We start from the raw sequence: 19,223 nt of genomic DNA, 5'->3' as shown, positions 1-19,223 counted from the left end.
ACCCCAACCGCAATCCTTTTCTTGTAAAGTTCACTCGAATTCTTGAATCGATATTGCTTGACAATCCTCATAAGGCTGCAGTCTTTTTTTCCCCCAGTTTTTCTTTCCAATCAACTTTCTGCTAACATGCTTGGATACAGCACTCTGTGAACAGTCAGCTTCCTTGGCAATGAATGTTTGTGTTTTACCCTCCTTGTGAAGGGTGTCAATGATTGACTTCTGGACAACTGTCAGATCAGCAGTTTTCCCCATGATTGTGTAGTCCAATAAACCAAATTGAGAGACAATTTTGAAAGCTCAGGAAACCTTTGCAGGTGTTTTGGATTGATTAGCTGGTCGGCATGTCACCATATTCTGTTTTGTTGAGATAGTGAATTGGTATGTTTTTGTTAAATGTGAGCCAAAATCATCACAATTAAAAGAACCAAAGACTTAAACTAGTTCAATCTGAGTGCTTTGAATTTATTTAATTCACAAGTTTCACAATTTGAGTTGAATTACTGAAATGAACTTTTCCATGGCATTCTAATTTTGAGAAGCACCCGTATATTCACCATACAGTATGTTTATTGCGTTCAGTTGTCATGTCTGTTTGAAGGACAGCACTGGGCAGCATGTTGAATAGTGTATTTTGTCAAAGAAAAAAAAATCCTTTGAGCTCAATTGAAATAGTACAGATCGTGTGAAATTCTCAAGTGCTCAATCAGAGTGTTCAGCGAGTGAAAATATTAGGAATGCATGATATGCTGTTATTTTTCAACTGATTTGGCCAATACCAATATAATTCCTTTGTTTGGAAAAGACACCAAGTCTCTCCTGTGCAGAAATTATTAGCAAAATTTTGGTTAGTTTTTAACAAGTTAAAATTAAATAAACAATAGTTATTTTTTTCTATTCTTTTCATGTTAGCTATAGCTTCTGTCCTTTAACCTTTTGAGAGGTTCGGTTTTACATATGGGATTCTTATTTCCGTGTCCCTGGGAGTATGGTCCCACTTATGGGATTTGGAACTTTGGAACACTGAACGGTGACGTCACATAACTGCCAAACAAACTGTTTTTGCACGTTGTCTGGCACTGAGCCAGAGAGAGATGTGCCCTGCTCTTGTCATATTATCACAACTATGCAGTGTTATTAATCACATAATGCATATTTTAGGTTTAAGACATTTAAATGCACAGAAATACTAGTAAAACAATACTTTTAGAGTTTGAAAAATACAAGCATATGTCTATGGAAGCAACAATAACAATACATTCAAATTTAATCTGCAGATGTGTTTTATTGATATCAGATACACATAGTGTAAGTAAATATAAAGTTCATCACCCAGTTCACCTGCCACTTATTACTTGTGTTTTGGGAGAAATTGATGAATTCACATGCTGTGAATCCGACTGATTCTCTGATCAGCAGCGCAAACAAACATGGCAGTGCCCATCTCACGTTACAGATCACGATCAAGCTCATTTAGAAAGGTTTTTAAATGACAAAACACACTCATTTACACATATTTATCAAATGGACTATCAGATTATTCATGACATGGTATGCAGGTTCATGAATATTTTAAATAAAAAAAGGAAAAACAAAATAAAAGCGATCCCTCTGTCACTCAGTGTTATTGTAGACGCGGTGTGTCACATGACAAACCTGACGCGTCACCATGGCAACTTCAAGGGTAATGTTCTAAAATAATGGTCGTCTTAAAAAAACTCACTCTGGGGAGACCGCTGGAATATTTTTAACTCACCACTGAAAATGTTAAATCAAAACAAATATTTTACTTGCATTATAGAGGGTTGGGCAATTTACTGGTATGAGATGTTTTGACATTACCATTATATACTGTTAACTAGGTGATGATGAAGACTCACCACCACCAAAGACACGCATTGTCAGCACACCAAAATGTGAGTAACACATATTTTTTACATATTTTATTTACATCATTACATCACTATGCTCAGTGTTCATAGAAATATTTGTGATCTTGGCTGTGAAAACACAGCTAAAGTCATTTTTTTTTCTTTTATGATTTACTGATTTCTATATAAAAAATCACCCTTCATAAGCTAAATAACATTCTGTGAATATGTAACATTGTTTAGCCTGGATTTCACAGAGAGGGTCACATTTATTTAAAGTTTTACATTTTGTTTCAGTTACCCCAAGAACAGAATATTTTGAAGAACAAAGTGTGAGTTTACTTGCTCTTTCTTGTTATCAAACACATTCAGAGAAGAGAAACCTTTGATAATACAGCATTGTCATTACTGTTATTTTTTCACTTTACTTTCACGTCAGTAAATACTCCAAGCTGTGGCACCACTCAACAAAGTGAGTGCCGCACCACCATTTATATAAAAAAAAAAAAAAAAAAAAAAAAAAAACATCCCTATACAATTGCCAGAAGACACCTTTTTGGAATTTTGTTTTTCAGGTTTTCTAAGTGCCTTAAGAACCAGCACCCACAGTGTCTAACAGGGAAACGCAACATGAAGGTGGGATATTCAAATGATTATATAATTTTACACATGTAGTAATGTGACACTTAGTTACTATTTGATTAACATTTTTATTAATGATCTGACAGTAACTAGAAAACTAGAAATAGATTTTTACTTAATTTAACAAAATTAATGAAAGAATGTGCAACAAGTAGCCTAGTATGCAGAGTTTTGGTTCATTTGTGTGCTGCAGAAAAGGAAACCAGATGATAGAAAGCTTAAGTAACAAAGGCTTATTTTACAAAAGCACAAAGATTAGATTTTATTGCATATGTACACAATTTGAGTTATTGCGCTGGCGCCGCATGCACATTTAAGCTTTGTTACTTTGACAATGCAGCCTGTTCATTATCATAATATAATACAGTCAGCCAAACATATTGAGAAAAAAGCACACTGCTCAGTTTAAATATATAGTAAAATCTGTGCTGATCAGTGTTATCACCGTATCACCATAATGTTATGTAAAACATTTTATGTCGATATTGGAATGGGAGTAAATTACATCATAAATAATAATTTTGCATTAAAATACATTGCGAATATGTAAACATTTGATTCTGTGTCATATGAGAGACCCAACATTGTTTTAAATTTTGTTTTAGCCTAAATTAATTTGTTTTCGCTTGACGTTTATATTGCTATAGCTTCTTAAATTTTACATTTTTGTTCTTTTATGTAAATTCTTAATTAATACTTAAATACTTAAAAAATAATTGAAAGGATTTGTTGAGGATTGAAGGGAACTAAAATAGCCTAGCTATGTTAACATTATTTATTATAATGTTTGTAAACATTTTGTGTTGAAATTAGGTCTATTTTTTAATGAAATAATAGATTTATAGCCTACACAACTTTTTTTCTCTACATTTTTTTTTAAAAATACGTGTAGCATATTTTAACCTAGAGCAAACCTTTTAAATATTTTGATAAATTACTTAAAATAAATAGATTACTTTTTTAAACCTTTTAACTGATTGCATTAATCGGTCAAAATGATTAACACTCAGTTAACAGTTAACCAGTTAAAATGAACATCCCTATTTGTGGCCAATAAGATTTGTTAAAGGGTTAGTTCGCCCAAAAATGAAAATTATGTCATTAATAACTCACCCTTATGCTGTTCCAAACATGTAAGACCTCCTATGATGTTTTTCTTACCTTTCTGGACATGGACAGTATACCGTACACACAGCTTCAATGGAGGGACTGAGAGCTCTCAGACTAAATCTAAAATATCTTAAACTGTGTTCAGAAGATAAAAGCAGGCCTTACATGTTTGGAACAGTATAAGGGTGAGTTATTAATTACATCATTTTGGGTGAACTAACCCTTTAATGTTTTTGAAAGAAGTTTCTTCTGCTCACCAAGGTTGCATTTATCTGATCCCCCCAAAAAAGTAACATTGTAAAATAATATTAGAACTTTAAATTCAAAAACTTAAAAACTCTTGTTTTGATGTATTTCAAAATGTAATTTATTCTTGTGATCAAAGCTGAATTTTCAGCATTATTATTCCAGTCTTCAGTGTCACATGATCTTTCAGAAATAACTTTATTCACATAAAGTACCAATGTTGTTGTGTGTTAAATATTTTTATACAAACTGTTCCAATGTATAAAAGAAGTCATGCTGTACAGTTTTATACAATGTGTAACAAATGTGTTGTTTTTATCAATCTCTATCTTTGTGGTCTATAACAGGAACTGTAGACCTGTTTCTTTTTTGCATGTTAACATGTCAGCTTCACATTTCAGACAACACAGAGTTGAAGAAACTAGAACGAGCCATCTTCATTCGACTTGACAAAATGGACCAAAAGCTTTCAACTATAGAAACACTTTTAAGAAGTATTGCCCAGCCAACCGACATTTCTGAGTTTTTTCTTAATCCTTGTAAGAGCATAGAGGAACTGGAGGAGTTGTGCTTGAGGATGAAAGACAGTGAATGGAAGAAAAAAACTAAGTAAGTTTAACAGCAGATATCCAAATTAATCTTCTTATTGATTTTTACTTTTGGTTCCAATGAGATAATAAATCTAATATAAAAAATTAAGTCAAAAAGAATGGTCAAACATTTATTCTGTCTTATAAAGCATTCTGTTGCAGCTGAATTACAAACAACGAAAATCAACAGCCTACAGAAAACTTTGCAAGAGGAACTTTTGCCTATGCTTTTAATAAAAATACCACAGCAAAAACTAGATTAATTTAAATTAAAATTTCAAATATTAATGTGTCGAAGACAAGTAAAAATTTATTAATAAAATAGAAACAAACAAATTAATTAGCAAAATTATCAGGTACAGAAAGTTTAAAAAATGCAGTTTTCTTTTTATAAATAAAATATAGATTTAATTTAAGTTGAAATACTTCCTTTTGTTCCATTGATTAACATTAACGACAGACAGTGTGTTTATTAGGATGTTTATTTAACACCAATTGCATGCAGATCTGTACTGTTACACGTGTGTCCTCTTTCTCATCTGTTTACCTTCACAGGACAAAAAACATCCGTGTTAATGATGATTTATTGATGCAGTTTTCACCATACTGATCAATACTATGAAAGAGATCAGTTCCAGCTCAGAACAAACTTTTCTGCAGTGGAAATGCATGGAATGTTTTGAGAACGAACACACACTGCAACCACTGTTTTCTGCACTGCAGACATGTGCGCGGCGCATATACAGGGCGCAAGTTCTTTCCATTCCACACCTAAATTATTTTAAAATCACATCAAAATGCACATAAAAATAGTGTAGATGCAGGAATCGTAAAGTAGAATTGAAATGCAACCATCTTATCGTATACCTGGTTCTTGGACAGAGGGGTTATCAGGATGTCATGTTTGTGGGGGCATTTGGCTTTTTTGTGGGGGCAACATAAACAACTGAAAAAAATCGGCGCAAAATAATCTATAGCCTACTACACACAATCTGTTTTAGTGCATATCTTTTTCTAAGCCAGGAACCCAGAAATAGGTACAGGGCCCCTATTAAACTATAGGGCTGTCACATAAAAGTTAGTTAAACCCGGTCAACATTAATAATATGATGATGATATTATTATTATTATTCACAGATTCATATATAGAACAGATCACAGTGACTGCCTGATGATGAGTGACAGGTGTTTGCTTGTGAGAAGACGTGCTACACGAGTAGGCTTTTTAAAAATGAATCTGAAGTCACGTTTGTATAGACAAGATGTAAATTAATTTGTTTCTTCTAAGCTGTTCCAGACGTAGGTGCTACCATAAATTCGCCAGTTAGCCTCTTAAGTTTCTTTGTGAATGCGGCCCCAGGTAAAAAAAAAAAAATGCATATGCTCATTTGAACAGTATGAGAACAGTATTTGAATGGTATTCTCTGGTTGTTAGTGGCTTTGGATAAAAGTGTCTGCTAAATGAATAAATGTAAACATGTAGGCCTAGATAAAAAGGGAACATATTAGGCTACAGGGGGTAAGGAGACTTAGAGAGTTGAAATAAAATATATTTTTGTGAAACTATAAGAATTGAATTTATGATCTCATTAGCAGAGGCAACATAACTATTTTTAAATATGGTTTTATTTTTATTTTAATTGTTTATTTAATTTTATTTATTATTAGTGATGCTTGACATAGGCAAATGTTATTATTATTTTACAGGGGTGTGGAGTCTGTATGGGTTTGTTCTCCCTCAGGGGGTGGATGATATAATAAAAATCTAATAAGTCTGTTTTTTGGGGGTTTTTTTTTTTTTAGAAATCATGATTTTATCCTGATTCTTTGTCATGTTGGTTTTTCTGTTTTGCAAGCTGTTTGAGCATCACAGCCAAACTAATTTCCCTATTATAAAGCATTTTAAGGTAACAAAATATGAAAAAGTATGGCGGATATTTAGGCCAAAGTGCATGGGTGAAAATAAAAATCTTTATAATTATTTTATCTTTGTTATTAAAAAATGAGAACAAAGATACACATTAAAAATACAGATATTATACAAATAAAGTGTTTTGTTTTCAGGTACAAGAGATGTATTTAGCAGGAGCATTAAAAAAAAATAATGAACAAATATAAAAATAAAACACTATATACACTGATTCCTATTAAAGCAACTGTATTAATTTTTATTTTATTTTTTCAGTCAAGAGTATTGAGTGATTTTTCTCTGTGGGTTTGGTGTTTTGTTAACATTAAAGGAATAATTCACCCAAAAATTTTAATAGTGAAGAAAAAAACCTGAATGAGTTTATTTCTTCTGCTAAACATAAGCATTATTTTGAAGAAAACCAAACATTTGCTGGTTCACAGTGACTTCCAGAGTATGTTTTACTACTATCTAAGATAATGTGAACCAGAAACCGTTTGGTAACACAGATTCTACAAAATATCTTCTTTTGTGTTCAGCACAAGAAAGAAGTTAATATAGGTTTTGGACAACATGTGAGTGTACAAACAATGACAGAAATTACATTTTAGGGTGAACTATCCCTTTAATTCACACGGCAGCATGTACTGCCTACTGTCCCTTTAAGACCTGCATGCATACAGACATGCATCCTCTTTCAGTTGTTTACTTTCATTTTAGACATATCCAACTTAGTCTATACATGAACCTTGTGTGTTTCGACAGTATTAGCACAGAACATAACTTAGAAATCAAGCACAGTTTGAAGGGCTTTTTCGTTTTCGTGCCGCACTTTGATTGTGCTTAGAAGAACCGAACGTCAGAAAAGCACACGAATGAAACTTTTAAATAAGCAGTAAGGATTTAAAGCAGATGCAAAAAAAAAAAAAAAAAAAAAAAATTGTGAATAAGTGCAGCATCCTGTTTGAGTAACTCTACCGCTGAGTTAACACTTATGTTAATGTATTATAATAATTCCGTGGCGCCAGAACTGCAGCTGATAGAATGTGCGCTGCGGCACAATGCAACAATATTTCTTCAAAAGCAGATCGTGGAGACATTTTTATCGTCCACAACCAAAAATATTAATATACTACCCTCGGCAGAAATTGAGGACGGGGCAGACGGGACCGCGAGGGCACTTTAGCGTTGGGCCTCAAAGTCGTAGTTGCAAGTCGCAGAATTCTCCGACTTTCAAAAAAAACCTGTTTCAGTCAAAATCACGATGTTCCGCTCTCAGTGCACTTCGATCCCATACGCTGTTTTGGGGTGGCAACTGGAGTGGCAAAGCTCATTTGTGCCACCCTTGTGGACACGCCACTGCTCTAAGGCTCTGTGCCAGGTAAACATTTCATTGGCGTTTTATTCTCACATGATGCACTTTTTCTGAGCCCGTAAGCCTGAAGCGCGCACGCACTGTCAAACAGCGCCAAACTGGATTTTTGTTGGGTCAGACTCATCTGCTACTGATTGAAAAATATGCACAAAACAATCCACTTTTAAATGTTCATGTATCATCAGAGGGACAGTCCGTTTCTCGGGGAAGCAGGGCTTATCCTAGGGGAGGCACTGCCTCCCCCAGCCTCCCCCTAGACACGCCCCTGTTATTGGAAATTTGGAACTGGTTTTTGATAACCAACCATATACAGACTTACACTGTATTTGTGGCGGCTGTTCGTTTCCTTCTGAATTCAGTGATATTAAATCAGCCGCACCAGTTTTTGGTTTTGAAAAGTGCCATGCTCATGTTTATTCAATGAGGTTAAGGCCTTTTGGAAAACCCTGTAATATATGAGTGGAATAAACATAAATAAACCAGTCAAAACATAAACATATAACCAACCAATTACTGTCCCAAAGTAATAATTGCTTTTTTTATTACAGGTCCATTACTTGAGCCTCCTTGGAGGCAGAACCCCTGGAGATGCCATCCGCAGGGTATTGCGGACAGTAGGAGTAAACAGCGTTTGGTCGCAGTATAGCATGAAGGGAAGGAAGGGGAAAAAAACGTTTAAGGACCTTGACATTTGCAGTGTGATCATTCGTAACCCAGATAGCAAACAGTCATTGAAACTATGTTGAATCAACATTCTGTTGTCAACGTTAAGTCATTGAATCAACATCTAACTCTGATGTTGATTCAACATCATTTTGCACCCTGATTTAATATTGAAACAATGTTGAAATTCTGTCCATAGATCAACGGAATTTCAATGGTATTTCAATTATCGGGAATATTGAAACAATGTTGAAATTTCAACTGAACTAAGGATCAACGTGATTTCAATGGAATTTCAATCGTTTTTAAATGTTAATTTTAAATGTAATGCCATAAATTAAATAGCCTGCTTTATCTACAGCCAGGATGTTAAAAATTAATGGAACGTTTTAAATCTTGAATAAAACACAGAACACACCATACAATTTAAAATCAAATTAATGTTTATTAGCCTCTCTACTCTTTATTTACACTTCACTGTCATCTGATGCCTGCATAAGTTGTCGCCCAGTCCCTCCTGCCCCGGTCTGGCGCATAGCGCAGCCACTTTTGGGTGTAAATTGGGTGATGGTAGCTGTCCCCATCTGCTGAGTAAGAGTATCTAAAAGAGAAGATAAAATCACAATGCAAAAAAAATATAGCATTTAAGTTAAACAGAACATATACTTGAACTAATTCAGTAGTGCAGTAGGAGCAGCAGTGTTGTAGGCTAGATCATATTTCCCCTATATTCAAAGCACTTTTCAAAACTGCCTGTTCATGGATGTATATTGACTCAAAAAAAATGAATTAGTTTATTATTTTATTAGTTCAGAAGTAGTTGTTAACACCACAAATTTAATATAAATAACTGGATACTAATTAAATAGTTAATGTAGATTAGAGTTACCATAGACAAAAGATGTTTTGACAAAATAATCATAGATAAAAACCGTTGCATTCAGTTTTTGACGAGGTTTTGGGCTGGAAAACCAATTGCAAGTGATGCAAGTTGTTTGCAGAAATAAAATAAAATGAAATCAAAAATGTTGTTTTGCTTACTTGGTGTGCAATAGTGATCTGTAAAAGAACAGAAAAGACAAAAATCTCTGTTAAAAACAGCAATTAAAATTCACAATCATACAGTGTGACTGTACTTTGTACTCCGGTAACCAATCTGTTATTAAAAATCTAAAAACAAAGTATATAAACAACATAATATACAAATTAAATATACAGTGGTTTATTCTTTTCAGCTACAGTTGATGTTATAGTAGCATTCAAGAAATAAATGTAAAATATAAGAAACAAAATACACTTTAATGTAGGCCTATAAAATATAAAATTCTCATTAAAGCTAATGAATTACGCCCCATTAACTGGACTCCCCCGCCCTCTCAGATCACCATAAATGTGTAAGAGATTTTAATGCTAAAATATGCTATTTTTTATGCTGCACTTTCTTCCTATAGTGAATATCAAGCTACAATATATCTGTTTGTCAGCTCAAATGTTTCAGTGGTAGAACTTTTGCCTAGCGTGTCAGAGGTCCGGGTTTGGGTTTTAAACCACACTTGTATGTTTTTTTTTTTTATGTATTTATCAAAACTGATTATGTTTATCAGTTGTTGTATATCAGACAGGGATACGTTTGTGTATATTTATGTTTAGTAATTTCACCGGAACGAATAGACCGTCTGGTCTCCACAACGGATTGAAGCGCGTGTCCGATTGCAGACCTTATACAGTGCAGACTGTACACAGCATCCGGGCCACTGATCGCAGCGACAACAAACACTTTGATCACTTGATAAAAAAATAATAAAAAATAAAACATTTCAACTCTAGATCGCCTCTTATTAAATTAAACTTATTGTACTAACGTACAATTGATGCTCAGCTAAATAACTGGAGATGTTATATTTATTTGTATTGATACATTCGTGCCGCAAGATGTTTCTATTATGAAGACTGGAAGACTCTAATAGACTGGACTCTGAGGTTTTGCTAACTTTATAACATAGAAGACAACCACGAAGTACTTTTGGCAGATTTTGACATATTGGTAAAATGAAAATCAATTTCAGTGAATACAGCACTGCGTTGGTTAACCAACTCAAACAGTACACTGACTGAACTGCTATGAAGAGAGAACTGAAGATGAACACAGAGCCGAGACAGATAACGAACAATAGACTGACTCGTTCACAAGTGAAGAACCGGTTGCATCGGTTTTCGGATCACCAGTAGTTCTTTCGGACAGTTCGATTCAATAAACCGGTTGAAGAAAACGATTCACCGGTTCTTTTGCACTCGACGTAATGGCCTTCGGTTTACCTGCGCTCATAACACTAGCACAGAATCAGTTCGGTTCAGGCACTCTGTGTGTCAGTCTGCTTCACGCTGAATCACACATGCGCAGTATCATCAGCTCCTCGATTCTTCTTATCTGTCTCGGCTCGCTGTTCATCTTCAGTTCTCTCTTCACAGCAGTTCAGTCAGTGTACTGTTTGAGTACATGAATTACTCCGGGATATTGGTTTGTTTGAACTCAGATGGAGTGTCAGCCACATTAAAAAAGCTAACAGTTTAAGTAATTTGTGGATTAACGCGTATTAGAGATGCGAACCGTTTAAAACGATTCAGTTTGATTTGGTGAACTGAATGATTATTTCGCGAACCGGATATCCAGACTGCTTTGTTTTGAACTCTCTCACAACAGACACGGAAGAGAAGACAATGCTAAATAAAGTCGTTGTTTTTGCAATTTTTGGACCAAAATGTATTTTCGATGCTTCAAAAAATTCTAACGGACCCTCTGATTTCACATGGACTACTTTGATGATGTTTTTCTTACCTTTCTGGACATGGACAGTATACCGTACACACAGCTTCAATGGAGGGACTGAGAGCTCTTGGACTAAATCTAAAATATCTTAAACTGTGTTCTGAAGATAAACGGAAGTCTTACGGGTTTGAAACAACATGAGGGTGAGTTATTAATTACATAATTTTGCTATCTGGGTGAACTAACCCTTTAAGCATGACTGTTGAAATTAAATTGTAATACTTAACAATAAGGGTCCATTTGTAACATTAAGGAAAGCTGCAGAAGTATTGTTCCTTGTTAGAGTGTGTTCATTACTATTACTAATAGGTTTCCTTTTTACATTTTAAAGTTTTTTTTTTTTTTTAACATTGGTAATCTATGAAATAACTTTAATGATCAATATAATAATTAATATTAATATTAAATTTTTATTCATTTACAAAGTATGGTTCAGTACTTTTACTAATTTTTTTTTTTTATAGTAAAGCTCTATTTTCGTTTTCATTCAGTATCCATTTTAAAAACTATTGGTTGACAAATTTGGTATATTGGCCAGTGTGGTCCAACCTAGCTATCAGTATCGGTAAAATCCACTATTGGTCAATCTCTAGTTGATAATACTGTGGTGCGGTGTGTGGATGTCCAGCATTTGTACAGTTCTGCTGCTTTGGGCGTCGTCATTCCCGTCACCAGTGTATTGGCTGATTACTTTTACTGAGCATGTAGGGAAATTTACTCTGCATTTAAAGGGATGGTTCACCCCAAAATGAAAATTTGCTGTTAATTTACTCACCCTCAGGTCATCCAAGGTTTTTGCAGTAGAACAGTAAAGGTTTTTAGGTGAAACCGTTGCCCTTGGTGATTCTTAAATGCAAGTCAGCGGCTGCCGGTTTTTGAGAAAAAAACAACAGGACCAAAAACCGGTGGCTCCTGGTGACACATTGAGATCTAATGAAAATAAATTATTGGTCTGTACAAGAAAATGAACACTACTTACAACAGTATTACCTTTAACCCAAAGCCTGGGCAACCACGGATGCACGCACGAGATACTGGAGCTCATGACGCTGTTTGCCGGCGCAGCATCGTGATGTCTATCAGCCATCGGCGATGGAATCGTCTATCGGCCCAACCCTAACCAGGATGACATAATTAAACAATTGTACACCATTTTGAATACATTTTTAATATTTGTTAGCTAAACAAATGCACAGCTTCCACCAAGAAAAAAAAGCAAGCACACCAGGTCATGTGACTAGAACCGACTCAATCAGCTTCCTTCGGGGTGAAATTCCCCGTTGTTTTTGAAAAACGGGGTGCACAAAAACACTGCAGGGTTTGTTTTACTTTTCTTCGAAAATAAATCCTGTACCAGAGTTACAGCAAGGGTTTTTCAGTGGTGGAAATCCTTTACTGAAATGTCCTTGTTGTAACGGAGATCCCAGCTGATGGATGCCTAGCAACGACAGACACCTCAGGCACGTGCGTGTGTGTTAACTGGGCGCATTGACACACGCAACCACACGCCTACAGACATATTTAGCTGAGCAAGCCAAATGAAGCGAGCGAAAAGACCAATAGAGCTCGGGCGTAGACGTCATGGAATGGTGCATTGTGGGTAACGGCGGCCATTTTAGAGGCATCGCAAAGCAGGTTTGTAATAAGATAATAGCCAGTCTCCAGAAAAAGTTATAGAACGTGACAAAAAAAAGTTGCCTATACCTATACGGACAAACTTAATAATGAAGCCAAACAACGCTACTTAAAAAAAAAAAGAGGTTGTAGGCGGAATCGATCCCTATGAACACATGAAAGTTTACCAAGCCTCAGTTTCCCTGATCATTTCTCCTACCGGGTCTGTGGAGTGAGCGCTTACACCTCCGATCAATTTAAAAATGTCACTTTCACTTTTTAAAAAGTCACTGGAGGCTCACCTGCAGATCATAAATGGATCTGCAAATTAAACGTGGAGAAAACAATCTTTCTCACTAAGGAAATGTTAACATTAACCAAGCATCAGTGGTGACACACACACACACACACACTTATCAGATTCTGCGAGCTATGAAGCTTGTCTATGCGGGTTTGTTACACTTCAGGAGTAATTACTCACCTATCATACTTGCAAAAATCCACTGTTTTCCTCCGGTAGTTCCGTAATCCGGTATAATATTGACGAACATTCACCTCAGACACAACCCACCATTCACCAAAACAAGACGCTTAACTTCCTATTTTGAAGTTCGTTCCAGTTTATTTTTATTTTTTTTAAACAAGTTGTTCAAATTTGTTAAATACAGTCAGCACAAAAATATCAAAAAGCAAATTAAGTTCAGGATTGGGTCAAAAGAAAATGTTTAAACAAAAAATACAGACACTAAACTGACTCCCTTACTGGCCAAAAACTAGAGAAAACGTAATGTGTTTGTGTGTGTGTATGTGAGAGAGAGAGAGAGACCATACACAACATGTCTCACCATAACTATGTATTATAATATTATCGAAGGTGATGGTTTCCCTCCGTACAGCGGCGACCCAAGCCATCTGACGCCTCTTGGTGATTTCAGACACCTTGTGTTTTTTTTCCAAGTAGGAAAATGTTGAAAACTAATATGATTCACGAGGCGTTTGCCCTGTCGATCATGAAACCGATTACAGCAGTTCACAATACAGCAATACTGAACCATTTTCCAAAAAATAATCAAAATTAATGACCAAATGACCAACGTTACCTAATGCCTACTATACAGTACATCTACTTCTGTACCGCGATTCCCACAATGCATTGCGACGTGACGCAACGATCCCGACCTCTATTTCGACAAAGGGCAATGAAGTTACTTAATATGTTGCGCGGTATTAAAATGAAGTAAAATACTTGTGCAAGTACAATGCTGTATCATTTGGGATGCAAACATCCACAAGCAAATGAAAGCCGATGAGTACAACTGATGAGTAGTTTACACCTTAGATTGGGGGGTGCAGAAAGCTTTGTAAATGATTTATAATGTTTATTGAGATAATAGTACAATGTTGACATTTCAATGATTTATAAGTGACTAATAATATATTAACTAGTAACTATTAACCATTAAGGATTTTGTTTGATTCAGTTGCTTACTGAAGGCCCTGACTGAAACCCCAGGGTACTCAGGGTACTCACTGTCTGACAGCAGGTTCACTCAGACTCTGCTCATCATCACTGAAGAGTCCAGGAACAAAACAAGCAATCTGACACAGAGATAACAATACTGAGTCTGCAGTTCCAGGTTCATTAGAAGGAAACAAGATAAAGCAGAGGTAAAATGCAGATAAACGACAGAATAATATATATAACAACAATAACATATGTGATATAAAAATTATACTAATAATAATATAATCTTAAAATAACGGAATCTATATTTTTAATTTTAGGTTGAGTGTGACTTACGTTTTGATGTCAGGGACTTCTTAAAATTGGTGAAATATATTCTGAAAAAAGGCATATTAATGTATTTCATGAGCTTCTTTCATGAGTATTTCATGAGCTTTTTGAGTTCACCTGTATTTCTAAGTCAGTATCTCCCGTCAGCAACATTTCTGAAGGGAGATACTGACTTAGAAATACAGGTGAACTGAAGAAGCTCATGAAATACATTAATATGCCTTTTTCAGAATATATTTCACCAATTTTCTTTTCAGAAATCTTGGAGTTTCACTTTGTTCTGTAGAGTTTCTTTCTGTCATCCTGAAATCACAGAACAATTTGTATTAATATCTGTTTATCATGAAATATCAAAACTCATGTGAACTTGTTTTCAGCCGATTAACGTTACACTCTCAGTGTAAGCGACGTCATCGATTCAGTAAATCAGCCTTTTCCCAAAAAAATACACTGACAAATCAACAGCAAAACATTCAGAGCCATCAAAATATCTCATACACACACACGAAGATTTGATTTAAAGCCCAGAGTTTCATCAACAAGAGCTAACGTAAATCTATAGAGTTAGCCTAACGTTACCTGAAAACTGCTAAGACGCTAACGGATTTTTCGAATACATTAAACCATTTCTATAAAATAAATTTAATTGAAATATGCAATAACAAGTAAGAAACGTGTCAGGAACATTTGTATATCATATTTGTATGATTTAAGCGACTAAACTTACCTAAAACAGTGTAAACCTCAGCGAGAGACGGAGATTACCGCTTGCCAGTAACGGTTTTTGTGTTGACGCCCCGTTTCCATGGCAACTCTGCTCCCCGCTCGCGCAGAACTCAGCGCACACACAGCATTCACACAAACAAACATCTCGAGTTAAAACATTACATTTATAATGTACAGCCTCATTCAATAATCACTCACTATAGTGACGGATTCTTTCTGGCAGCCTGTAAAAGAGTGAAAAACACGACGATAAAGCAGTCAGGACTTCTCTTTAATAAACCGCTTTTACATTTTCCCTCCGAGAAACTGCTGGAAACGCAAGGCTTTAACATTAATTTACCGTGACCGTTGTCTAAACAAGTTAACGGTAACATTATTTGAAAATGAGCCACTCTCTTCAGCTGCCCACAGACTGTATAAAAACACACCGCGTGCCTGTGCTGTCTGGGTTCATATCGAATATTAAGCAAGCTTACCTGTACGCTTGTGCCAAGGGTCCACAAACGAGCTGTGTCCGTTTAGTACGTTGGGTAAGTTATACCACCCGCTGATCTCCCGGTCAACCAAAAATCGAGGGATTTTCAATCATATTTCCCGGTCAACTATATTTCGATGCATTTTCAATCATATTTCCCGGTCAACTATATTTCGATGACTTTTCAACAACCGCATCGTTTCTCTGTCCACTATAAATCAATTACTTTTCAACACATTCAGGGATCACCCAGTAACCAAATATCAATGCTTAATCAATCATAAAGATAACTATAGATCAATGTTGTTCCAATATTGTTGCCATCAACATTAATAACATCAGGTTTTCATCGATATGGTAATGGTGATTCAACATTTATTTTGCATTGAAATTTCAATATCAACCATAATGATGATTCAGATGGAAAAACAATGTTTATTCAATGTTGGCTTGCTGTCTGGGAAGTATTACATTTTACATTACATTTTGTAACACTCACTGTATTTACACCAGGTATTAAAGGAATAGTTCACCCAAAAATTAAAATTCTGTCATCATTTACTCAATTGAAGAATGCAGGTAATCAAACAGTTGGTGGTTCCCATAGTAAGGAAATAAGTCAATAGGAACCACCAACTGTGTGATTACCAGCATTCTTTAAAATGTCTTTTATGCTCAACATAAGAACGCAACTCTTTCAGGTTTGTAACAACATGAGGGTGAGTAAATGATGACAGAAATTTCATTTTTGGTTGAACTGTCCCTTTAACTCACTGAGAGCAGGGATCACGCTGTGAAGACACATAAACAATCATGAGCTCTGAAACTTGTCATCAATGCTCCACTGCGAACTTTAGTAACAAAATAGCTTTGCTACTGAGTCGCTACATTATATTACTCATCAACTAGAGCAGTTGTTCTCAACCCGGGGACTGCATGCGGCACGTCACCAATTCAAATGCAGCCCACTATGCTGAACACAATATAAAAATACAAAAAAATTAACTTTAATGCTGCGTCAACACCAAATGCGAATAGAGTGTCTGGCGTGAATGATTTCAATGTTAAGTCAATGTAAAGACGGGTTTACGTGTGTCTGGAGGTCTCGCGGCGCGAATGAGGAGTTTAGCGCGGCGTGGTAGACGCCAATTCACCTCATTCGCACGTCTAGTTCACACAAATTTAGCGTCTGGCGGGAATGGTGCTTTTGTGCATTTACTCATTTGACACGAATTCGCGTCTGCCGCGCTAAATGCCTCATTCGAGCCGCGAGACCTTCAGAATAAAAAGGACCTCGCTTGGAAGAGTGTGTTGTAAATACGCATGTAACTTTTGAGTTACGTACACGTTTATCGACCCACTGCCTTTCCGCTGTTTTTTACAACTATTTTCCCCCTAATATAGCCTACAGCTACTTTTTGCTAACAAGATAATATGTTTATTCAGAGGACGTGTGCAGGAAAAAGTGGAAAAGCCCCGAATGCTCGATCAACATCAGCCATCTTACAAACAGACAACCGCCTAGCACTTGCCCCTCCCACAAGAAGGGGATTTCGCCTCAGACGTGCGTCAATTTCGCTTCTAACTCTTGCTTTCTACACGCGAATACATTCAAAATGTTCAAGCGGCAAACTAGACGAGGTAGACGCAAATTTGACGCTCTATTCGCGTTTGGTGTGAACGCAGCGTAACAATTGATATTTTTGCTGAATTACCACTGGGTGTGAAATGCAGTCAAAAAAAAGTTGCCTTATCTTCACTTACGACTTGTGACAAGCATTCTGCACATGCAGCTGACGTAACTGTAAATAAACGCAAAAAAAGTGTTTTGTTTGTTCGTGTGTGTTGACAAATCTTTCCAACACAACACGTCTGCTAAAGTCCGATTCACGACCTAATGACTCCTTTGAGCCGATTCATAATAATGAATGGTTAAAGCAATTGGTCTGCCCATCTGAATTAGTGGATAACAAATTTTTACTTCTTAGAAGAACATACACAACTGAAATGAGAAAGAAAGTGTGCTTACTAGGGGTGTGCCGGTTTCAGAATTGGTGATGACGGTTATGACGTGAGTCAAATGTGACGGTTCATAACATAACCGTCGGGGGGGGGGGGGGGGGGGGTCCAAGTCAATTGGTTGTTCTTGGAAATAGCGGGTTAACTCCGTGTCAGCGCGCGCTCTGATCGGTAAAGGGGCAGAGATTTCAGACCTCCATTTATTAAGGAGATCTGTCACAAAACTCATCATCCGCGCCAACGTTTTTTGATCAAATTTCAAAGCCGCACCCGCCCGCCATCCGCTGATTGTTTTGGGGTCTATGGCGATGCAATGCTTTGCTGATGCGAGCCGCAAAAAAAAGCCATTGCCATTTGCCCATTAGCTCCGCCCACTACCGGAGAAACTGGTATGTCTTCTGCTTGTTCGAAAATGAATATGAATAATTCTAAATTAAATCCATTATTTTGACAGGAGAAGACAACAAAGAATAGTTTACATATAAGGTGTTGTTTAAGCGTGGTAAGACTCTCGCTCTCTCTCTCTTTGCATGTGTGAGAAACAGCGCTATCAGTAAAGTGACGGTGAGTCGTGTGCCTTCACAAAGAGTTTACAGAGTGTCAAATACAGGTGCGCTGTGCGTCCATTGAGATGAGCTGAAAAGTTCAGATCGCTTGAAGGAGAGAGAACTCTGAAGCTCAGATGCTGAAATTAATGCAAGCGTTATGCGCTTCAGTCTATGTAGTAAACAAACCTGCACGTCTCTGCCATTCATTAATTCACACAGAGACGCGCAGAACACGGATTTATATTTTAAACAACTTTTGCGGCTTAACATTTACAGATACTGGTCCATATGGAGATTTGATTTGATTATTTTATGCTAACTTTGGCAAATTCCATGACTGTCCATATTAAAATGCAAGTTTCATTTTCATGACTGGATTTCGAGATTCTGTCCTCGTTTTTTGCTTCATGGAAATCATAGAGCAAATTTCAAAGCCGCACCCGCCCGCCATCCGCTGCTTGTTTTGCGGTCTATGGCGATGCAATGCTTTGCTGATGCGAGCCGCAAAAAAAAAAAAGCCATTGTCTGTTCTAGAAAGGATGCAGCAAAGATATTTAATGCTAAAGTATGAGGCATAGGCCTACGCTGAGTTTCATTTACAATGAGATGCGCTCTAGTTCACAGTGCAGTGCAAGTGAACGCGGCGCGCTGGTGCTTCCATGTCACGGTTATCATTGTCTGCTTTACTTGCTTTTTATTTATTAAAATACATGCAATTGGTTGATGAAACATTTATTAAAATTAAGATAAAATTTGTACAAAACGAAATTCGTTTTTAAGAAAGGTTTTCTACAAAGCAAAATTTTATGAAGTGGT

The 19,223-nt window shown here is 36.2% G+C and overlaps 1 long non-coding RNA gene across 1 annotated transcript; it reads right to left on the bottom strand.

The window, feature by feature from the left end:
• Positions 1-8,828: 8,828 nt before the first annotated feature.
• LOC127970014 (uncharacterized) lies at positions 8,829-15,045 on the bottom strand. The gene is made up of 5 exons (XR_008156476.1): positions 14,646-15,045; positions 14,376-14,443; positions 12,006-12,346; positions 9,445-9,462; positions 8,829-9,004 (listed from the first exon to the last, which is right to left on the bottom strand). It is a non-coding gene; the product is annotated as an uncharacterized LOC127970014 (long non-coding RNA).
• Positions 15,046-19,223: the final 4,178 nt, after the last annotated feature.

This window comes from Carassius gibelio, chromosome A4 (assembly GCF_023724105.1).
Source record: "Carassius gibelio isolate Cgi1373 ecotype wild population from Czech Republic chromosome A4, carGib1.2-hapl.c, whole genome shotgun sequence".
In the NCBI taxonomy this organism is placed as follows: domain Eukaryota; kingdom Metazoa; phylum Chordata; class Actinopteri; order Cypriniformes; family Cyprinidae; genus Carassius; species Carassius gibelio.
Note: the sequence above shows the minus strand (reverse complement) of the source record. Positions and strands in the feature narration are given on the sequence as shown.